The 18796-nt window shown below is 37.6% G+C and overlaps 1 protein-coding gene and 1 long non-coding RNA gene across 2 annotated transcripts in view; one reads left to right on the top strand and one right to left on the bottom strand.

Annotated features, from left to right (window-relative positions):
* Positions 1-12807, top strand: part of LOC145518095 (uncharacterized) — a 574529-nt gene extending 561722 nt beyond the window's left edge. Inside the window, exons 20-24 of the mRNA XM_081521690.1 lie at positions 1190-1247; positions 2653-2786; positions 5694-6045; positions 10689-10775; positions 12423-12807. The gene's annotated coding sequence lies outside the window, so the exon portion shown is untranslated. The remainder of the gene's footprint in view (positions 1-1189; positions 1248-2652; positions 2787-5693; positions 6046-10688; positions 10776-12422) is intronic.
* On the bottom strand, positions 7755-18512 carry LOC145518096 (uncharacterized). The gene is made up of 5 exons (XR_014062609.1): positions 18397-18512; positions 16647-16768; positions 13535-13696; positions 12376-12481; positions 7755-8354 (listed from the first exon to the last, which is right to left on the bottom strand). It is a non-coding gene; the product is annotated as an uncharacterized LOC145518096 (long non-coding RNA).
* Positions 18513-18796: the final 284 nt, after the last annotated feature.

Below are 18796 nucleotides of genomic sequence, written 5' to 3' on the forward strand. Positions count from 1 at the left end.
CTAAAAATAAGCTCTAATTTTATAATCTTCACAATTTAATGAGGTGTGGATTAATAGTCCCTTAAAATGATGTCATAATTTGGACGTTTATTAAACACACCAGTTTTAATATTTAAATTTACAACAAAATCACTGTTATAATTAAAACACCCAGGCTTAGCTTGCCCTGGCATTGTAAAAGGGGACAAACTAGTAAGATGTATTTTTAATATTAAGTAAGTGAATAGTCTTTGGTAGCTCATTTTGGAGACGAGTCTAGGTTTCTTCTTAAAGGGAGGAATTTTATTCTTACCTCTGACATTATTCCTTTTCACTGGAGTTTCAATTTCGTTTCCAAAACTTCATCTTGACCCTGCTGATTAGACTATGACAGATGCAAGAATAAAACCTTTATTTTGTTAAATAACTGAGATTTTTGGTTCAATGTCTTTATAAAAGTTAGCCTTTCCTAACTAACACATCTGTAAAACCCCAATTTTCTAACTATTGGTTAAAAGTTGTGGCCACCTGTTGTTTTAATTATATGATTATGTTAGGTACAGGCATACCTTGTTTTATTGTGCTTTGCTTTATTGTGCTTCAAAGATACTGCTTTTTTTCCCCCTTACAAATTGAAGATTTATGATAACCTTGCATCAAGCAGTCTCATCTTGCAATTTTTCCAATCGCATTTGCTCACTTCATGTCTCTTTGTCAAATTTTGATTATTCTTGAGATACTTCAAACTTCTTTATTTTCATTGTATTTGTTATTATGATCTGTGATTGGTGATCTTTGATGTTACTGTGGCAAAAAGATTACAGTTTGATGAAGGCTCAGACAATGGTAGCATTTTTTAGCAATGAAGTATTTTTATTTTTTAACTTTTTATTTTATATGGAGTGTAGCTGATTAGCAATGTTGTGATAGTTTCAGGTGGACAGCAAAGGGACTCAGCCATACATATACATGTATCCATTCTCCCCCAAACTCCCCTCCCATCCAGGCTGCCACATAACATAGAGTTCCCTGTGCTAGACAGTAGGTCCTTGTTGGTTATCCATTTTAAATGTAGCAGTGTGTACAATTCCATCCCAAACTCCCTACCTATCCCTTCCCCTCATCTCTCCCCCTACTAGCAACCATGTGTTCATTCTCTTAAGTCTGTTTCTGTTTTGCAAACAAGTTCATTTGTATCTCTTCTTTTTAGAGTCTGCCTATAAGGGATGTCATATGATATTTCTCCTTCTCTATCTGACTTAAGCAAAGTGAGTATATTTAAATTAAGCTTGTACTTGTTCTTTTTAAGACATAACACTATTGCATGCTTAGTAGACTACAGGATAGTGTAAACATAACATTTCTATGCACTGAGAAACCAAAACGTGTGTGACTCAGTTTATTTCAATATTCACTTTAGTTTGGTGATTTGGAACTTAACCCACAGTATCTCTGAGGTACACCTGTACTATCTTGTGCACGTTATATAAATTGTCTTATTTAAATAGATAAGAATATTTAAGTACTTTTCATATTTGCCAGTTTTTGGTATCATTTTATTATTAACTGCTTTATTTGAAGGAATACACTTTTTGAAGTCAGGCCAACGTAGGTTTAAATTCTGGTTCTGTCATCACCTCTGGCTTTGTTGAGATGCAGAGAATTAAAATGCCTTTCCGAGGCTTTGTCTCTGTTTCTACACAAAGGACCTGTTAATGCCTAACATACTGGGTTCTGGTAAGAATTAACTGAATATTCTATGTAGTACCCTTCATATATTAAGGACCTGATACTCAATAAAGAGTGACTTAAAAATATTCCCTGTGGCTCAGATGGTAAAGAATCTGCCTGCAATGGGAGAGACCCGGGTTTGATCCCTGGGTTGGGAAGATCCCCTGGAGAAGGGAAAGGCTACCCACTCCAGTATTCTGGCCTGGAGAAGTCCACGGACTATATATAGTCCATGGGGTCGCAAAGAGTCGGACACAACTGAGAGACTTTCACTAGCAGTGAAAAACTTCTCAGAAACCTTTTCTATCAAAAATACAAGACCAACTGAAAAATATTTTTTAAACAAATCTTTAGATTTTTAGCCACCTACCCCAAAGCCACTGAGCTTAATTTTAATGACTTGAATGGATGAGAGATTATGTATATGATACAAGTTTCTTGGTTCATTTGGATTGCTGTGGCAAAAATGCCATAGACAGTTTCTCACAGTTCTGCAAGCTGGTAAGTGCAGGATGAAAACACTGATGAATTTGGTATCTAGTGAGGACCCTTCCCACATTGTGGATGGCCATCTTCATGCTGTGACCTCACATGGTGGAAAGATGGTGGAGCTCTCGTTTTTGTTTTTCTTATAAGGGCACTAATCCCATTTATGGAGACTCTACCCTCATGACCTCACCACCTCCCAAACCCCCACCTCCTAATACCATAACCTTGGGGGGTTAGGATTTCAACATGTACATTTCTGATAGACAAACATTCAGTACATTGTAACAAGGTTGTAGATTGGGTCGGATATGGAATTTTAGATTTACCCTGAATGATATAGGGGAATCTGAATGTATCGAAATTGGAATAAACCATAAAAGAAGCAGACTCAGAAAAAAAATTTGATTCTAACAACATGAGGTTTTAGGAGACTCAGGTTTCTCTCCTTCCTAGCCCACAGGAATTGCGTGATGTCACTTTCCACCCAGCACAAACCCAGCATCTGTGAACCATCGCCACCACTGCAACTTCCTTCTGGGGAGATGGCTGCAGACCTAAAAGAAGGAAGCGAGGCACACACTCAGGGCGTAAGTGGGGAGCACATATTAGCACAGTGTGTTTAAGGAGCTGGGAGGGTTTATCATTCATTCATTCAGCAGGGATTTATGAAGGTCTTATGTGTGCCATGCTGGATGCTGGGTATAATGGTGAACCAATTGGACACGAGCTCTATAGGCAAGAAAGTAATGTGTGTGTGTGCTCTGGTGGGGAAGAAAGATATATTGATAATCACATGGTAGATCTGAAAAACTCTGGATATGAACAACGGTATGACAAAAAGATAAAGGTACTCTAAGAGCATGTATCAGGGAGACTGATCTAGCCAGAGTGGTCAGGGAAAAGACCTTGGAGGGAAAGAGAGCTCAACTGAGAGCTAAAGAATGAGCAGGAAGTAAGTATGTGAGAGAAGGAGAGTGGTACCTTCCAGACAGATAAACATTGTACACAGACCCCAGGGCAAGTCTTGCTCAAAGGGAGTCTGGATAGCTAGAGCGAGGGGTGAGAGCACGTGTGGTTTGGGATGCAGCCACGGTGGTGAATCCATGGACCATGCTTAGATTTGTCAGAAATTATCACACTGGATACTGAATAGAGGTTGCCTAGAAGCTTTGATAAATATGAACTACCAAACACTGATATATAGATATATATTTACATATATATACATATATTTCAAATTATATAGATATATATATATATATATATCAATGTTTAGTAGAAAATGGATTGCCTAGTCATTACATGTTGCTTTTCAAATTATATATTTCAAATTCAACTTCTTTGGCCTAGAAGAATCAGATTTTACTTCTTGATAGATATACCCACATACCTAAAACTCTGATGGTTTATTCAGGGTTTTTTTTTGTGACTAAATATGACACAAGATTTTTATTCATGATATTTAAGAATAAAAGATCCCAGGAAGTATATGTATACATACCATTATCAAAAATGACAATCATTGGTTTAACTTTGAGACTTAAGGTTTTGACAAAACCAAACATAAAATCTATATGAGCGAAATTAATCTTTTAAGGATAAATTCAAGAAAGACCAATTGGTCTAATACCTTGAACTTCCCTCTAATACCCAGGCCTTGTCCTGCCCCAGGGCCTTGGAATATGCTATTCACCCTTCCTAGAAGAGATATATCAACAGTATAATATTTGCTGAATGAATAAACGAGTCAAGGATTTCCCTGGTGGTCCAGTAGCTAAGACTCCATGCTCCCAGTGCAGGGAGCCTGGGTTCGATCATGATCAGGGAACTAGATCTCACATGTTGCAACTAAGACTTAACATGCTGTAGCTAAAGATCCCACATGCCACATCTAAAACCCACCACAGCCAAATAAATAGACATTTAAAAAAAAAAATGAATGAGTCAGGATCTTCTTAAGGATGTAGACTATACTAAGTATTCACTTCCCCAAAGTAACTATAATACATGGTATCAGTGTATAGATTTGTATTCCTAGTGCAGTGATTCTCAACTGGGAGCGTTTTCCCCCAGAGGGTACATTTTGCAGTGTCTGAAGATAATTTTGGTCATTGTAACTGATGGTGTGCCATCAGCATCCATTGGGTAGAGGCCAAGGATGCTAATAAACATCCCATAAGGCACAGGACAGAACCCACAACAAACAACTTCTGGTCCCAAATGTCAGTAGTTCTGGAATTGAAAAACCTTGCTTTAAACTAATACATTTTCATTAGAAGAAGTCAGCTTTAGTCACTCTACTGGGCCTTTGAGTCTTTCACATTACATAAAAAGCCTATTTAAGTAATACTAGGAAAGGGAATCCTCTTGATTAAAGACTACTGTCATATACTCAGGGATTGTGTGTTTTTTTCCATCAGAGTCAATGTCCCTAGTCCACAACTTAGGAACCAAGATTCCCCTTTTGGTGAGTATCTTGCTTACTTCCTCACAATGCTAAGATGAGCCCTGCCTTTCCATTTGTTTTTCCAATGGTAAAATGACCAGTGATCTCCAAAGCTGAAGGCATACCTTTGAACCAAAGTGAGACCCTCTTCCTCCTCTACCACTTGACTAACTTTTTCATGATAGTTAAGATTCAGCCCGTTATGGAGACATAGTTCATTCTGCTGAAGTTCACCATTAATTTCAAGAGGATTGGGAGTATATTGCCTGTTTGTGAAAATCAAGAATCTGTGGAATTTTCAATACATGCACACATACATATTAACACATCTTTTATACAAAACTACCAGACCACAAGGCCTTGCTATATAAAATATCCAGATATCCATTTTATGAGACTAATATACACCTAAAAGATGCTTTGGTTTCTTTAAAAAAACTGTAAGTGAAATGGTCATATTCACCCAGGAAATGACCTGAGTAGAAGGTGAAGTATTTGTTACCTGATTTGGGTAATTTAGAAAATACTTAGAAAAATAAGAAAATATGCTTCCTTAGCTAATTTTTTAATTACCTTGTCTCCCATAAATATTTGTAACGCTCTGCAGACATGCAGTCAGGCTAATATTGACATTTCCCATAAGTGGCCCTACACTTTCCTTTTCAGGCTGTAGGAGGTTAGTGAGTACTTTCTGACCTAGTGAGTTTTCTAAGGCCTAATACATCCTACCTTAGAAGAGCACTTTGATTTAGTACTTCAGGTAACAGCCATGCACTTGATGTTTTATGTTTTAGAGAACAGAAATGTCTAAACTATTATGTTCCAACTTTAGTAAAATAAAAGGAATTTCCTTTCTAGTGAAAAACATGTTTCTGCACAAAATAATTGGCTCTCACGGAAATTACCATTCAAAGACCTAGGAAGCAGAGAATCAGTCATAAGACTGGAATAGTTAAAAAGAAGCTGTTGAAAGGACAGTTGATTTATAATGCTTGTACTCAAGGTGGAAGTTTATGGACAAGACCCTTTCTGTCATGTATTTTCCCAGTGACGGGACATTTGCAGACTAGCCAACTGTTGCTGAGTTGAAGAATCTGACTGACCTGACATTCCAGGGAATTCTGATGTGGGGACACTGCGTATAGCCTGGCGATGACATCTTTAGGACCTCTCCTCCAGCTCTCCTGGAAGCAAAAGCAAATTCTGAAACTGTTAGTTCATTTCCCTTGGTTTAGAAATATCTGGGTTGGAAGCTGGGATCTCAGACGTGTACGGGCCTGGAGGACTTGCCCCGGGACAGCTTGGCTCCAGGAAGGCTCAGGGAGTGGATGCAGGCCCATTTGGGGCCATGCCACTCTGAAACTACACCCAGAGAACTTCCAGGGTCAAGAATTCTCCAGGTAAGTGTTGAAGCAGTTACATACTATCCATTTTACAGGTATGCATTCCAGTGTTTCCAATAGCAGAGCTCCCTTTGTTTTGTTTTAAACTTTTACACTGGAGTATAGCTGACTAACAGTGTCGTGATAGTTTCAGGTGACCAGCAAAGGGACTCAGCCACACACACACATGTATCCAAACTCCCCTCCCACCCAGGCTGCCACCTAACACTGAGCAGAGTTCCCTGTGCTGTACAGTAGGTCCTTGTTGGTGATCCTTTTTAAATATAGCAGTGTGTACATGTCCATCCCAAACTCCTATCTCTTCATCCCTGACGACCATAAGTTTGTTCTCTAAGTCTGTGAGTCCGTTTCTGTTTTGTAAATAAGTTCATTTGAGTCATTTCTTTTTAGACTCTGCATATCGGGGATATCATACAATTTTTTCCTTCAGAGCTCCCTTTAAAGCTACTGATTTCCCCAAATTAAGTATTTATCTCTTTGAACTTGAATCCTCGAAGCAGGCTATTTGAATCTCTAATGCAAAGGCTTTAAGAGAATGGAGCTACTGTACTTTTTGTTATAACTTCTGGGGCTTTATAATTATAATATTCTTTAAATATGGCATCGTCGACTCAATGGACATGAGTTTGAGCAAACTCTGGGAGATACAGAAGGACAGGGAAGCCCGGCATCCTGCAGCCCATGGGGCCTCAAAGAGTCGGACATGGCAGAGACTAAACGACAAATATTCTTTAAAAATAGAAACTATTGTATCATGACAGTTTTAAAATATACAGAAAAATAGAAAGAATACCACAAAAAAGACTTATATACTTACCATCCAGATTCAACACCTGTAAACATTTTGCCTTTTCTGTTAATCTAGATGTAGGTTTTATTTGTGTTGTTTTAGTCACTAAGTCATGTCTGACTCGCTTGCAACCCCAGAGACTGTAGCCTACCAGGCTCCTTGGTCCATGGGGATTCTCCAAGCAAGAATACTGCCGTGAGTTGCCATTTCCTTCCCCAGATCATCTTCCCAAACCAGGGATGGAACCTACATCTCCCGCGTTGCAGGCAGATTTCTTTTCCACTGAGCCACCTGGGAAGCTCAATCTAGATATATACTCTCTATATAAATTTATACTTTTATCATTGCTTATACTTATCTTTTTGACTATAACATTTAAAATAATTTATTTATATCATGATTCTTTCCCCCAAATTCTTTAGTGTGAGAAGAAATGCTCTCCATACGATCACAGTAGCATGACTATACCTAACATCAACAATAATTCCCTAATAAAATCAGATACCCAGTCTATTGGTCTACATTCCAATTCTCTCACATATCTGTTCATGAGGATTCAATCATAAGGCACTCAATACATTTGTTGTGTCTCTAAGTCTTTCTAAGTCAAGTAGTTTTTACCATTTTGTATTTCTGCCCCAGCTATTCACTTCTTTAAGATATCAAACCAGATGTCCTATAGAATGTTTTACATTCTGCATTTGTCTGGATGTGTTTTCATCACATAATTTATATTTCTCTATCATCTATATTTTCTATAAGCTGAAATTTAAAACTAACATCAGGATTAGACACAAGTTAAAGACTTTTGTGAAAAAGAGTTCATGGAAAAATCAGTATTCCTTGTTGCATTTAATTTATAGAATGTCTGTGTTGTTCACAAGTAAGTAGTGCCACTGGATTAATTCCATTAGTCAGATCTTTCACCACAAAGGTATGTTTTCTCTTTTTCAATTAACAAATAATCTGTGGGGAGATACTCAACATTATGTGAATATTTTGTTTACCAACATTTCACCAAAAAATGTTTACATCCATTGAAGTTTCTTTCTTCCCTTAGCTGTTTCGTTAAGATTAGCAGTGATTTTCTTTTTTTTTTTACATTTATTATTATTACTCTATAAATAAGTAAAAAAAAAAATTTTTTTTAATCAACAACTAGGGCCCCTTTTTTAAAATCCTTGAATCTATAGTTCTTGTTGAAAAAACAAGATATTATATCTTGTTCTCATCCTTCTTTTGGACTGTGCTGGGTCTTCACTGTTTCGAGGGCTTTGCTCTGGTTGCGGTTAGGAGGGGCTGCTCTCTTAGTCATAGTGTGCAGGCTCTGAACTGTGATGGCTGCTTTTGTTGTGGAGCACGGGCTCTGGGGCATTCAGACTTCAGTAGCTGTGACACGTGGCTTCAGTAGCTGCGGCTCCCGGGCTCTAGAGCACAGGCTCAGTAGTTAGCTGCTCTGTGGCATGTAGCATCTTCCTGGGCCAGGATCAAACATGGTCTCCTGCATTGTTCGCATCTTTTAATTACCAGTTTTCAAAAGTAAGGAATTGGTATGTTAGTCATCTCCAGAGGTGATCAATGAATTTGTTTGATTTATAGTCTCTTTTCTTAGTCTTACTATTAACTCAGTGATATATATTTATGTAATGGATTCCAATGAATTCTAGTTATTATTATTGGTGTTTGAACTCTCCCAGTTTGGATCAGGAGGAGTTACTCTAAGGCTGGCAGCTGTGTCCTTTAACACAATCTGTTCATCCTTGAATACTTTCCTTCTCACAATATGGAGGGCACTCATGGTATTAAAGGTTTGGCAGTCACCATTCCCTTCCACTTCTTTGCTTCTTCCTTTAGAATCAGCCATTTCCTAAGTGTCTCTGATTCCTTCAGTGTGAATAATAATTAGAAAATGAAAACTGGGTGTGAGGAGTGCTGATTTCCACAGGGAATATTATTGTTTCTGAATGTTTTTGGATGGAGAGAGCTAGAATATATATCTTGTAAGATTATATTTGTATTTGGTATTTTCAACTTTTTAACATTACATGGTTTTAACTTTTAAAAAAATTTGTATGCATCTATCTCTTTTTCTCAGAGAAGGCAATGGCACCCCACTCCAGTACTCTTGCCTGGAAAATCCCATGGATGGAGGAGCCTGGTAGGCTACAGTCCATGGGGTCGCTAAGAGTCGGACACGACTGAGCGACTTCACTTCCACTTTTCCCTTTCATGCACTGGAGAAGGAAATGGCAACCCACTCCAGTATTCTTGCCTGGAGAATCCCAGGGACGGAGGAGCCTGGTGGGCTGCCGTCTATGGGGTCGCACAGAGTCGGACACGACTGAAGTGACTTAGCAGCAGTAGCATCTCTTTTTCTATATTATTGCAACTCTTGGATCTTAAACAATACAATAATTACTATGAAGACAAAGAAACTGAGATAATTTTAAGATTCCTCTGCATTTTTAACCTTAGAATATATCTCTAAGAGTAAACAGCTGCTGCTGCTGCTAAGTCGCTTCAGTCGTGTCCAACTCTGTGCGACCCCACAGATGGCAGCCCACCAGGCTCCGCCGTCCCTGGGATTCTCCAGACAAGAACACTGGAGTGGGTTGCCATTTCCTTCTCCAGTGCATGAAAGGGAAAAGTGAAAGTGAAGTTGCTCAGTCATGTCCGACTGTTAGCGACCCCATGGACTGCAGCCTACCAGGCTCCTCCATCCATGGGATTTTCCAGGCAAGAGTACGGAGTGGGGTGCCATTGTGCAGTATATTCTCAAACCATTCTGATGTGAATACTTATATTTCAAAAAGCTTCTCAGTGCTACATATTTTTCCTTTGTCCTATAAAAACCATCTTTTTATACCTCCTTTCTCTTGTTTTAGTGTAAACCTTTTAGTAGCTTCCAGTTACCCTCTAGTATGAAATCTAATTGAATTTGGTTCTCTTTTCCTCCATTTCTGTCATCTCTCTCATTACCTGTAAACCAACAGTCCTCCCCCCAGCAAAAGAAAAATTTTGTTCTCTGACATTCCAATCCGGATGCCAGTTCCTTTGATTGATTACTTCCTCACTTTCAGAACTAATCCATCATCTTCCTCCAAAATTAACAGGGTCTTCTCTAGTAATACCAGAGATTAGATAGTTTGAAAGACACTTGATCATACTTTTATGCTGCTTAAGAATAGTTCTACAGTAGAGAAAGTGGGAGGAATTTGGCTAAAATTATCCCAGTTGAGTGTCCCGTTTGATCAAACCCTCAGAATAATGGCTGGGCTGTTTCTTTCTGCCTGGCACCAGGGGCTCTTCTGCAGTCTTTGAGCATCATGGGAAATAATTTCATAATGCATTTTTGCCCACTAGAAGATCTGCAGTGTTTTTTACCATAAATTTGGGTATTTTCTTTCTGTAATAACTTTGACCCTCTCCCAATATTTATCATTTATTTAATAAGTGATCTATTTCTCACACAGTGATTTAGGGGGAAATTTTATGAAGCAGAAAGTTTGCAGTGCTCCACATAAAGTTCTACTATTTCCATAAACTCCACTAGTAGTCTGTCCTGATTCGTGTGACAGATCTACTTTTTAGTTCATTCTAAGACTCAATAACAAGATAAAATGATGTTAAAATGATTTTAATTTACCTGAGAATGTTATCAAAGTATGCTACATATCCAAGAGTCATATTTTAAAAATAATGAGAACAGAGTTGATTACATATATTAGACAAGAGTATTTAATGAAATCTCTACTGGTGTAGCTCCTCTAGCACTTGAACAGCATACTGTAAAATACTGACTTAGTGTCTCCTCTGTGATACTTTGCATCCTGTTTTACTTAATCTCAAGGTGTATACCTCTGACAACAAGAACCTCAGATGGAATAAATAATGTTAACTGAAGAGAAACTGAATTGTAGTAAGTTTGCAAGGAAATGTAAGTATACAGAATTTAACTGCATGCAAAATCTTTAATCCTGCTGGTTTTCAAATGGCTACTGTTGGGTTTCATCCTATGCAATATTTCATTTCCTATGTGCATTTTAAGGGCACCTAATTTTAAAGAAAGCAAACAGAATAGTGTGGAGAAGAACATATAGAAGTGTTTAGTGCTGAGTATTATGAGAACTCTAACACCTTAAAGATTTATTACTAATGAAAAGGATCAGCATTATTTGTAGGTTCACATTAGGAAAACTGAAATCTAAGAGCAAGTTGTGAAGCTCAGACTCACAGATTCTTGTTAAAATCTGAAATTCAGTTTTTCTTTGGGATAAATATTAACTGTAGACAGAGGAACCCTATCGAGGAGACTGAAGATCACAGAGAGAACTAGACTTCATTAAAAGTGTAGTAAAGCAAAAGAGAAGAAATGAATTAAATTCACAAAATACCATCATAATGTTCTTCAGCTACTGAAGAACAGAAGCAGTAATGTTCCCAGCCATAGACATCTGAAATACGAGCATGTGGATATGTGACAGCTGTGGCAGTCAGATAAGAAAAGCATCGTGAAACAGTAGAGAAGTCATTTTCCTGCAACTTATTTATAGTCACCAGGGCTATAAAGGTACCAGGAGAAGAGGGGTGGAAAAATCAATCCCAGCCTGTGAGAGAAAAAACTCAGTACTGATTTTGTAAACATTATACACTGAAACAGTGATACCGTTATTCCCCTTCATTTCCCACTGTTCTTAGATATAAATCGGCCTAGTGAAGAATTCTCATTGATGCCAAGATGCATTTCTTGGTAGTTGTCAAATGTTGTGAGACAGCTGTAAAGCTGCTAAGAGTAATTCAATTTTAGCAGATTCTAATGACGTTTGTGTTGACAGAATAATATTCATGGCATGTAGCCGGACGGAGCCTCATGGAGATCTAATAACCTTCTGGCCTAATGTGAATGCCTATTATATCTCCCTAAAGAAGCAAGGGGAGTTATTTGAAACAACGTACAGAAACACACTGTCCTCTGTTTCTGAAATTCCTACTGGGCAACCAGCCCAGATATCAGTCCGGTTACAAAGTACTGCACACTTTAAATAGGAAAAACAAAATCTAACTATAGACCAGCAAATTGTTGGAGCATCTTTAAACTCTTTTCTCTCCCCAAGAATTCTGAGTACAGTTACAAGAGCAAGAGAAGGGGGAGAAAGAGAAACATTTTTTTTTTTCCCTTACATGAAGGCGAGGCTATGAAATCATAGGGAAAAAATGTTCTGACAAAATACAGTGTATAATCTTTTCAAAATACCCTGGATGGCCCTTTACCCTGAGTGCTTCAACTGTGAAAATAATTGACTTAAAAATTGTAAAATGCATCTTTTAAGAATTCAACTTTTAAAGCAGATTAGTTACAACACTGTGGCTCTTATTCCCACAGCATCCCTGAGGGGCTTAGCTTACTTTCTCACGGAAAAAGCAATGCTGTGTATTACAACTCCTAGAAAGAACTTGGCCTGCTCTTGAAATAGCTATGTAGTATTCCCCAAATAAGAATTTTATGACTCTGGGAATCCCAGGGTCACAAATCTCACCCCCAGGGTCCGGAGTCCCACGCCAGCTTGTTGCTTCTCCTTTGCAGGAAGTCAGTGACTTGCCGCTGTCCTGAGCGCCAGTCTTTCTCAGAGGTGACCCAGAGGCCTTGTGGATCAGATAGAACGAAGCAGTGTTTGCAGAGGTCAGCAGGAGTGGAAAGAACAGAGAAGAAAATCAAAGTGAAAGTCAAAAGAAAACCCATCTATTCTGGAGCATGCAAAATCAAATACAGACGCACTAGGAAAACTTAATTTCTCTATACAGCTATTGGTGTGAACCAAATGCATTTTCTGCCAATTCTTTTAAAAGGTCTGTTAAATCATCCAGCCTTAGAAATCTTCCTTTATCATGTATTTTTCTCCCCATGATATACAGCTAGAGTGCTTGGAGTATAAAGTGAAAATAAATTCAGTAAGACTTGGTCTTCCCTGCCTGAGGCATATACCTCATTTGCTCTGTTCACCTGCCACTTGTCACACACTGCCTTATTCCCTGATTTTATAGATTTGTCTGTGTCTGTCTTATTTCCCTTAATAAGGCATACAGTTCTTGAGCACAAGGACCCCGTCTTATTCAACCTGTCTCCTTTAAAGTGTGATAGATCCCGAAGGAGGACCTGAGGTGGTAAGGTAAACTGGAGCACAATAGCACAGCCCACAGAAAACAAAATCACGTCTCAGAGAAACACCCTCATCTTCTCCTTCTCAGACACTGATGACTGTTTCTACAGAAAGAGCAGGAATAGCCTAACAGAAAACTGGATGGATGTGGCCATAGTAGTGGATTCCATTTTTAGGAAAAAACACGCTAAAATTTTTAATATAACTTTGCTCTTCTTTCCCAAAATAAATTGTATATTTAACCTCAGGGCTGCAGGGGGACAACCATAGTTACGCATGTTTGGAAGTAAAGACAAATTTCTTCTATAGTAGGTCTAATATTTCTTCCCCACTATTCAACTGGGAAGTAGACGAAAAGGATACTCACACGTGTTCGTGAAGAATGCATGTCCTTCTTCCAGTATTTCTAGAGTCACTGCACCAACTGCATCTATTCCTTGTAAAGGCTTGGTCTTTTCAATTACAACTCCCGCCACCCTCTCACAGGTATGTACGTGGCATACATGTGGTTCACCTTATAGGTAAAAAAGAGGTTTACCTGTTTATGCATTTCTATTCCACTTTGTTCTTGAAAGGAATTCTGGCAACTGAATAATGTGCAATAGAATGATTCCATAGATTTTTCCATAAGTCTGTTGAATGGGCTCCCCAACAACATTACCATATGCGATTTCTTTGGTGGAAAGTGAAAGCCTAGAAACTAAAAAGCAAACAAAGTTATTAGATGTAATTTTAAAAGGATGCAATTCGGAAAAATATGTAATGAGAAGCAAAACAGAAATATTGAAAATAGAACTTAACTAGGGAATCCTAGATAGACGTGAATATTGAAAAAGGAAAGTGATATCACATATGTTACTCTTCGTGTTGTCATAAAGCCAGGCCAAACAATAAGAAAAAAGTCTGTAGACAGTAATTTGGCCTGAGTCAGAGGAAAGTCTACATCATCCACGAAGATTTTTCCAATTCTAATTTATCTAATTCTGTGAATATTGACAGATTTGTTTAAAGAAACACAACAATACAGGAAAGAAGCTAGAGGGAACTTGCCAATAAGCAAAATATCTCAACGTCTGTGCCGAGTTACGTTGCCAATGCTCTTTAAAAGTGAGGCCCAGAATTACTATTAAGTGATAATTAAAAGGAAAACTATATGCTCAGGGCCAGCTTGGTTTACTGAGGGAGGGTAAATTTTGCCTTGTACTTCATACATTTATGTGATTTCTATTATATAGTGGACTAGCCCAGGTTAATATATAAGCGTTAACTGATTTTTTTAAGAAGTCAATCTGTGCTGATTAACTTACTATTTCTCTTGCCACAAATTTAATTATTAATTCATCATGAGTCACTGCATAACATTATAAAACATTTTGATTATTATAAATCTGTATGTTGAGAGAAAGTTAAATCTAGCAGTTTTTCAGCAAACAAAAGAAGAAAAACAATACAGCCTTTAAAATGATCTCTCTGAAAAGGTGTAACCAGATTGGAATAATTGTAGACTTCTTTCCCTAGAGTTAATGTCAGTCTATACAACAAATTATCTCATACACTAGCTTTGGCTCATACAGTTATGATAAACCCAAAGGATAGTGGGGAAGTCACTGTGTTAGCTGATTCTCTCTAGAAATATTTGACTTCTACAATACTTTGTCTACTTATGGATCAGTTTAGTCACTCAGTCATGTCTGACTCTTTCCAAACCCATGGACTACAGTATGCCAGGCTTCCCTGTCCATCACCAACTCCGGAGCTTGCTCAAACTCATGTTCATCAAGTCGGTGATGCCATCCAACCATGTTATCCTCTGTCATCCCCTTCTCCTCCCACCTTCAATCTTTCCCAGCATCAGGGTCTTCTCCAATGAGTCGGTTCTTCGCATCAGGTGGCCAAAGTAGTGGAGTTTCAGCTTCAGCATCAGTCCTTCCAATGAATATTCAGGATTGACTTCCTTCAGGATTGACTGCTTTGATCTCCTTGCAGTCCAAGGAACTCTCAAGAGTCTTCTCCAACACCACAGTTCAAAAGCATCAATTCTTGGTGGTCAGCTTTCTTTTATAACCAGTTTATATGCCATTTTGCCATATGCTATTTTCATAGATGCACTTAAAAAATCTTTTTAAAAAAGTATCATGGTATTTTTTTTTTTATGTGGACCATTTTTAAAGTCTTTTTATTGAATTTGTTACAATATTTCTTCTGTTTTATGCTTTGTGGGTTTTTTTTGGCTATGATGCATTTGGGATCTTAGCTCCACGACCAGGGATTGAACCCACACCCCCTGCATTGGAAGGTGGAGTCTTAACCACTGGACCACCATGGAAGTCCCATTACCCTGATACTTTTGATCCTAAAGTTATTTGAACTATATTTCAAGGCCCAGTTCACTGGACCATGAATCCAGCCCACAGGAGTAGACAGACTAAAGAGGCCCTAATTACTCTCCTTTAATTCTCCAAGCACATTAGAGTAACTCCAGGACCTAGTGTCACAAAGGAAAGTAAACTGTTACTTTCTGTTTCAGGTGGGTGTGTGAACACAGCCCTGGAAAGCTCTCCATTATGGGGGCAAAGTTGGAAAGCTGTGATCTGGGTGTTCTGCAAACTCCCCACTTCTAAGATTTATATTTTGTTTTACAAATGAAAGTTTATTTTATTAAAGGAAAAAAAAGCAGTGCAGCTCTGCTTGGGCTTGTTAAAAAAGGCTGTGTGCATTCCACAGTGGCTACAGAGAATGAATGCAGAAATCAGAGCCCTGGGGTTATTTGCCTGAAAGGATCTGGAGAAATACAAAACTACTTTCATAAAAGTCTTTCTAGAGATCAGACAGCTGTGATTAGGATGTGAAAATTGAGGGGTTTGCTTTCTAATATTTCCCTTTCCATGCTCTCTTCTGGGTCATGACAATTAATTGGCCTACTTGGGGCCGAGTGCAGCTAGCTCTGTGATAATTGCTAAAAAAAACCTATTGTGGAGTCAAAATAAATCCTTGGGAATTTCACTTTTCTGTCAATGAGAGACTCCAGGACAAATACTTAATCTGTATCTGATACATTCTTCCCAGTTACCTTTACAGAATGACTGAAGGGTCCACATGTTAGCAGTGGCTTTTTTTCAAAGTCTGTGCATAAAAAAACGTATGCAGTCTAAGTTTGTATTATTAAACATTGGAGTGGCAAAATCTTTTTAGAGCTATAATATTGAGTATCGCTGACTTTCATCTAGTTTGCCCATGACTAAAGTGATCCGTGTGGATTAAGGCAATAATTCAATCTGAATGTTTGCTTTGTATTTTAAAAACAAATGAAATGTTGAACAGTTGTCAGGTGTTAGCTTGATCTTTATTGTAACTCATTGCTAAGATTACGAGGATTACACTGAGCACTCGAGGTAAGATTTGAATAGTGACAAATACCAGGTTACTGTTATCTGGTTTCAGCATCAGTCAAAGAAGTATTAAATAATCAGATAACCTCTCTGAGCTCTCAAAACACGAAATCCCTTTATGCTAATCCACACATGCTACCAATCAGGAGGCAACCACAGAAACTACACAGAAAACAGTATATGTGCTTCTATTCACATATCGTGTATTCAGTATAAATTAGGAATTAAGATACTCTGTTCTGATTCATCCACGCGTCTTACCTTTAGGCAAGAAAAAATACCCATGGGTTGCACGCTCTCTCCTGGCCTCCAAAACTCACTGTGAGATCTCCATTCTTGCTTCCAGGGATCCCTTCCTGTTTTTCACCTATCTTTAAACCCAACTGAAAAAATGAAAATATAGTTATTATTAAGTGTCATGATATTTTGAGTCTAAATTATACCTTCAAAATGATTTTATCTAATCCATTCACTTTATAGATAAGAAAACTGAAGTTTATAGAATTATACTTCATTTTTAGTAGAAATCAAAACTTCTGATCCACAGCTTACTTATATTTTCATTACACCAAATTAGTTTTGGAAATTTATTGTCTGTCTGCTCTCTAAATCATTATCTTTGCAGAGGAAGACACTTAGAATTTTTTAACAAAGCTCTAGAACATTGCTTTTCATTTTCATTTGATGATATGGGTGTCTTTATGCACATTTCCAGGCTTCCCTGGTGGCTCAGATAGTAAAGAACCTGCCTGCAGTGCAGGAGATCAGGGTTCTATCCCTGGGTCCAGAAGATCCCCTGGAGAAGGAAGTCTGAGAAGCAAGGCTTCTAAGTATACCAAGAAACCAACATGTTTAATATACAGTTGACCTTTGGACAACACAGGTTTGAACTGTGCAGGTCCACTTACATTACAGATTTTTTTCAATAAGTATATTGGATAAATATTTGATTTGTGACAATTTGAAAAAACTCTCAGATGAGCCTTGTGGCTTAGAAATATCAAAAAATTTAAGAAAAAGTTAAGTATGATATGAATGCATAAAATAAATGTAAATAGTAGGCTGTCCTTTCATAGACGGGTGAGTGATATTTAATATGAAATGATGAAATTACCAGACAAAAATTTTTAAACTATAATAAATACCTTTAAGAATTTAAAGGAAAAGGTGACCTAATAAGTAAATATATGAAGAGTCTCAGTATAGCAATTAAATCTATTATAAAGAATCACATGGAAAAGTCTAGAATTTAAAAGTATGCAATCTGAAATAAAAATTCATCAGATGAACTTCACAGCAGATTGGCAACCACAGAAGAAAGAAAATTATCCAATCTGAAGAACAGAGAATAGAATTTTTTTTTAAATGCAGTTACTTGTGGAATGACATTAAGCAGTATAACATTTCATGTATGTTTTTTGCCAGAGAGAGTATTTCTTCATATTTGTTAAAAACCATCAACCCAGATCCAAGAATTTCAGCATACCCAGAACAAGATTAATGCAAAGACAACCACAACTAGATACATCTAATCAAGCTGCTGCATATCAAAAATAAACAAAGTATCTTAAAAGTAGTCAGAAGAAAGGACAATTTTTATACAGAGGAAAAATGATTTAATTGAGAGCTTCTCATCAAAAACAATAAAGTCCAGAAGACAAACGGCATTTTTAAAGGGTTTCAAGAAAAAAAAAAAACTACCAGCCAGAATTATAATACTCTTTTTTTCTAGCATAAGTATCCTTCAAAACATGAGTTAAATAGATTCAGATAAACAAAACCAGAGAGAACGTACGGCTAGTGAATCTTCACTGTAAGAAACAGTAAAGGGATTTTTCAGAATAAAGAGAAATAACACCCAAGGAAAACTAGGAAGGAAAGAATAGCAAATACATGAAATGATAAATATATGGGTAAAGATTTCAGATAAATTTGTGTTCTAATTCAGGGACTCACTGTCATGGCGTTCTCTGTCTCTGCCCCTCAAATTTTGATAATTCTGGTTACCTACCCTCGTCTTCAGAGTACCGTGAAGCTCTTACTGTCTGCTTCGGCTGTTGCCCTCAGGGAATAAACCAAGGTAATTCCCGATGTCCGATGTCTTTTTCTCAAGTACTTTCTGTGTCCTTGTTCTCTGATATATTCAAAGAGTTGTTTTTTGTATTTTCTCAAGGTTTCATACCGTTATCAGCAGGAGGGTTAGCCTTATAAGCTACTCAGTCATGGCTGAAACAGTGTCAGCCAAGCAATCTTTAAGGAGAAAACCAAAGCTAACAACCTTAACTCTGTATTTCAAGACACGAAGTTATAGCAATTAAGACAATATGACTTAATGCAAGGAGAAAAAAATACACAAATGGAACATTAGAGTCCAGAATAGACACATGTAGATGGAATTAAATTTACGACAA

The sequence above is a fragment of the Giraffa tippelskirchi genome, chromosome 8 (assembly GCF_054371585.1).
Source record: "Giraffa tippelskirchi isolate mGirTip1 chromosome 8, T2T-mGirTip1v1.2.pri, whole genome shotgun sequence".
Taxonomy (NCBI): Eukaryota; Metazoa; Chordata; class Mammalia; order Artiodactyla; family Giraffidae; genus Giraffa; species Giraffa tippelskirchi.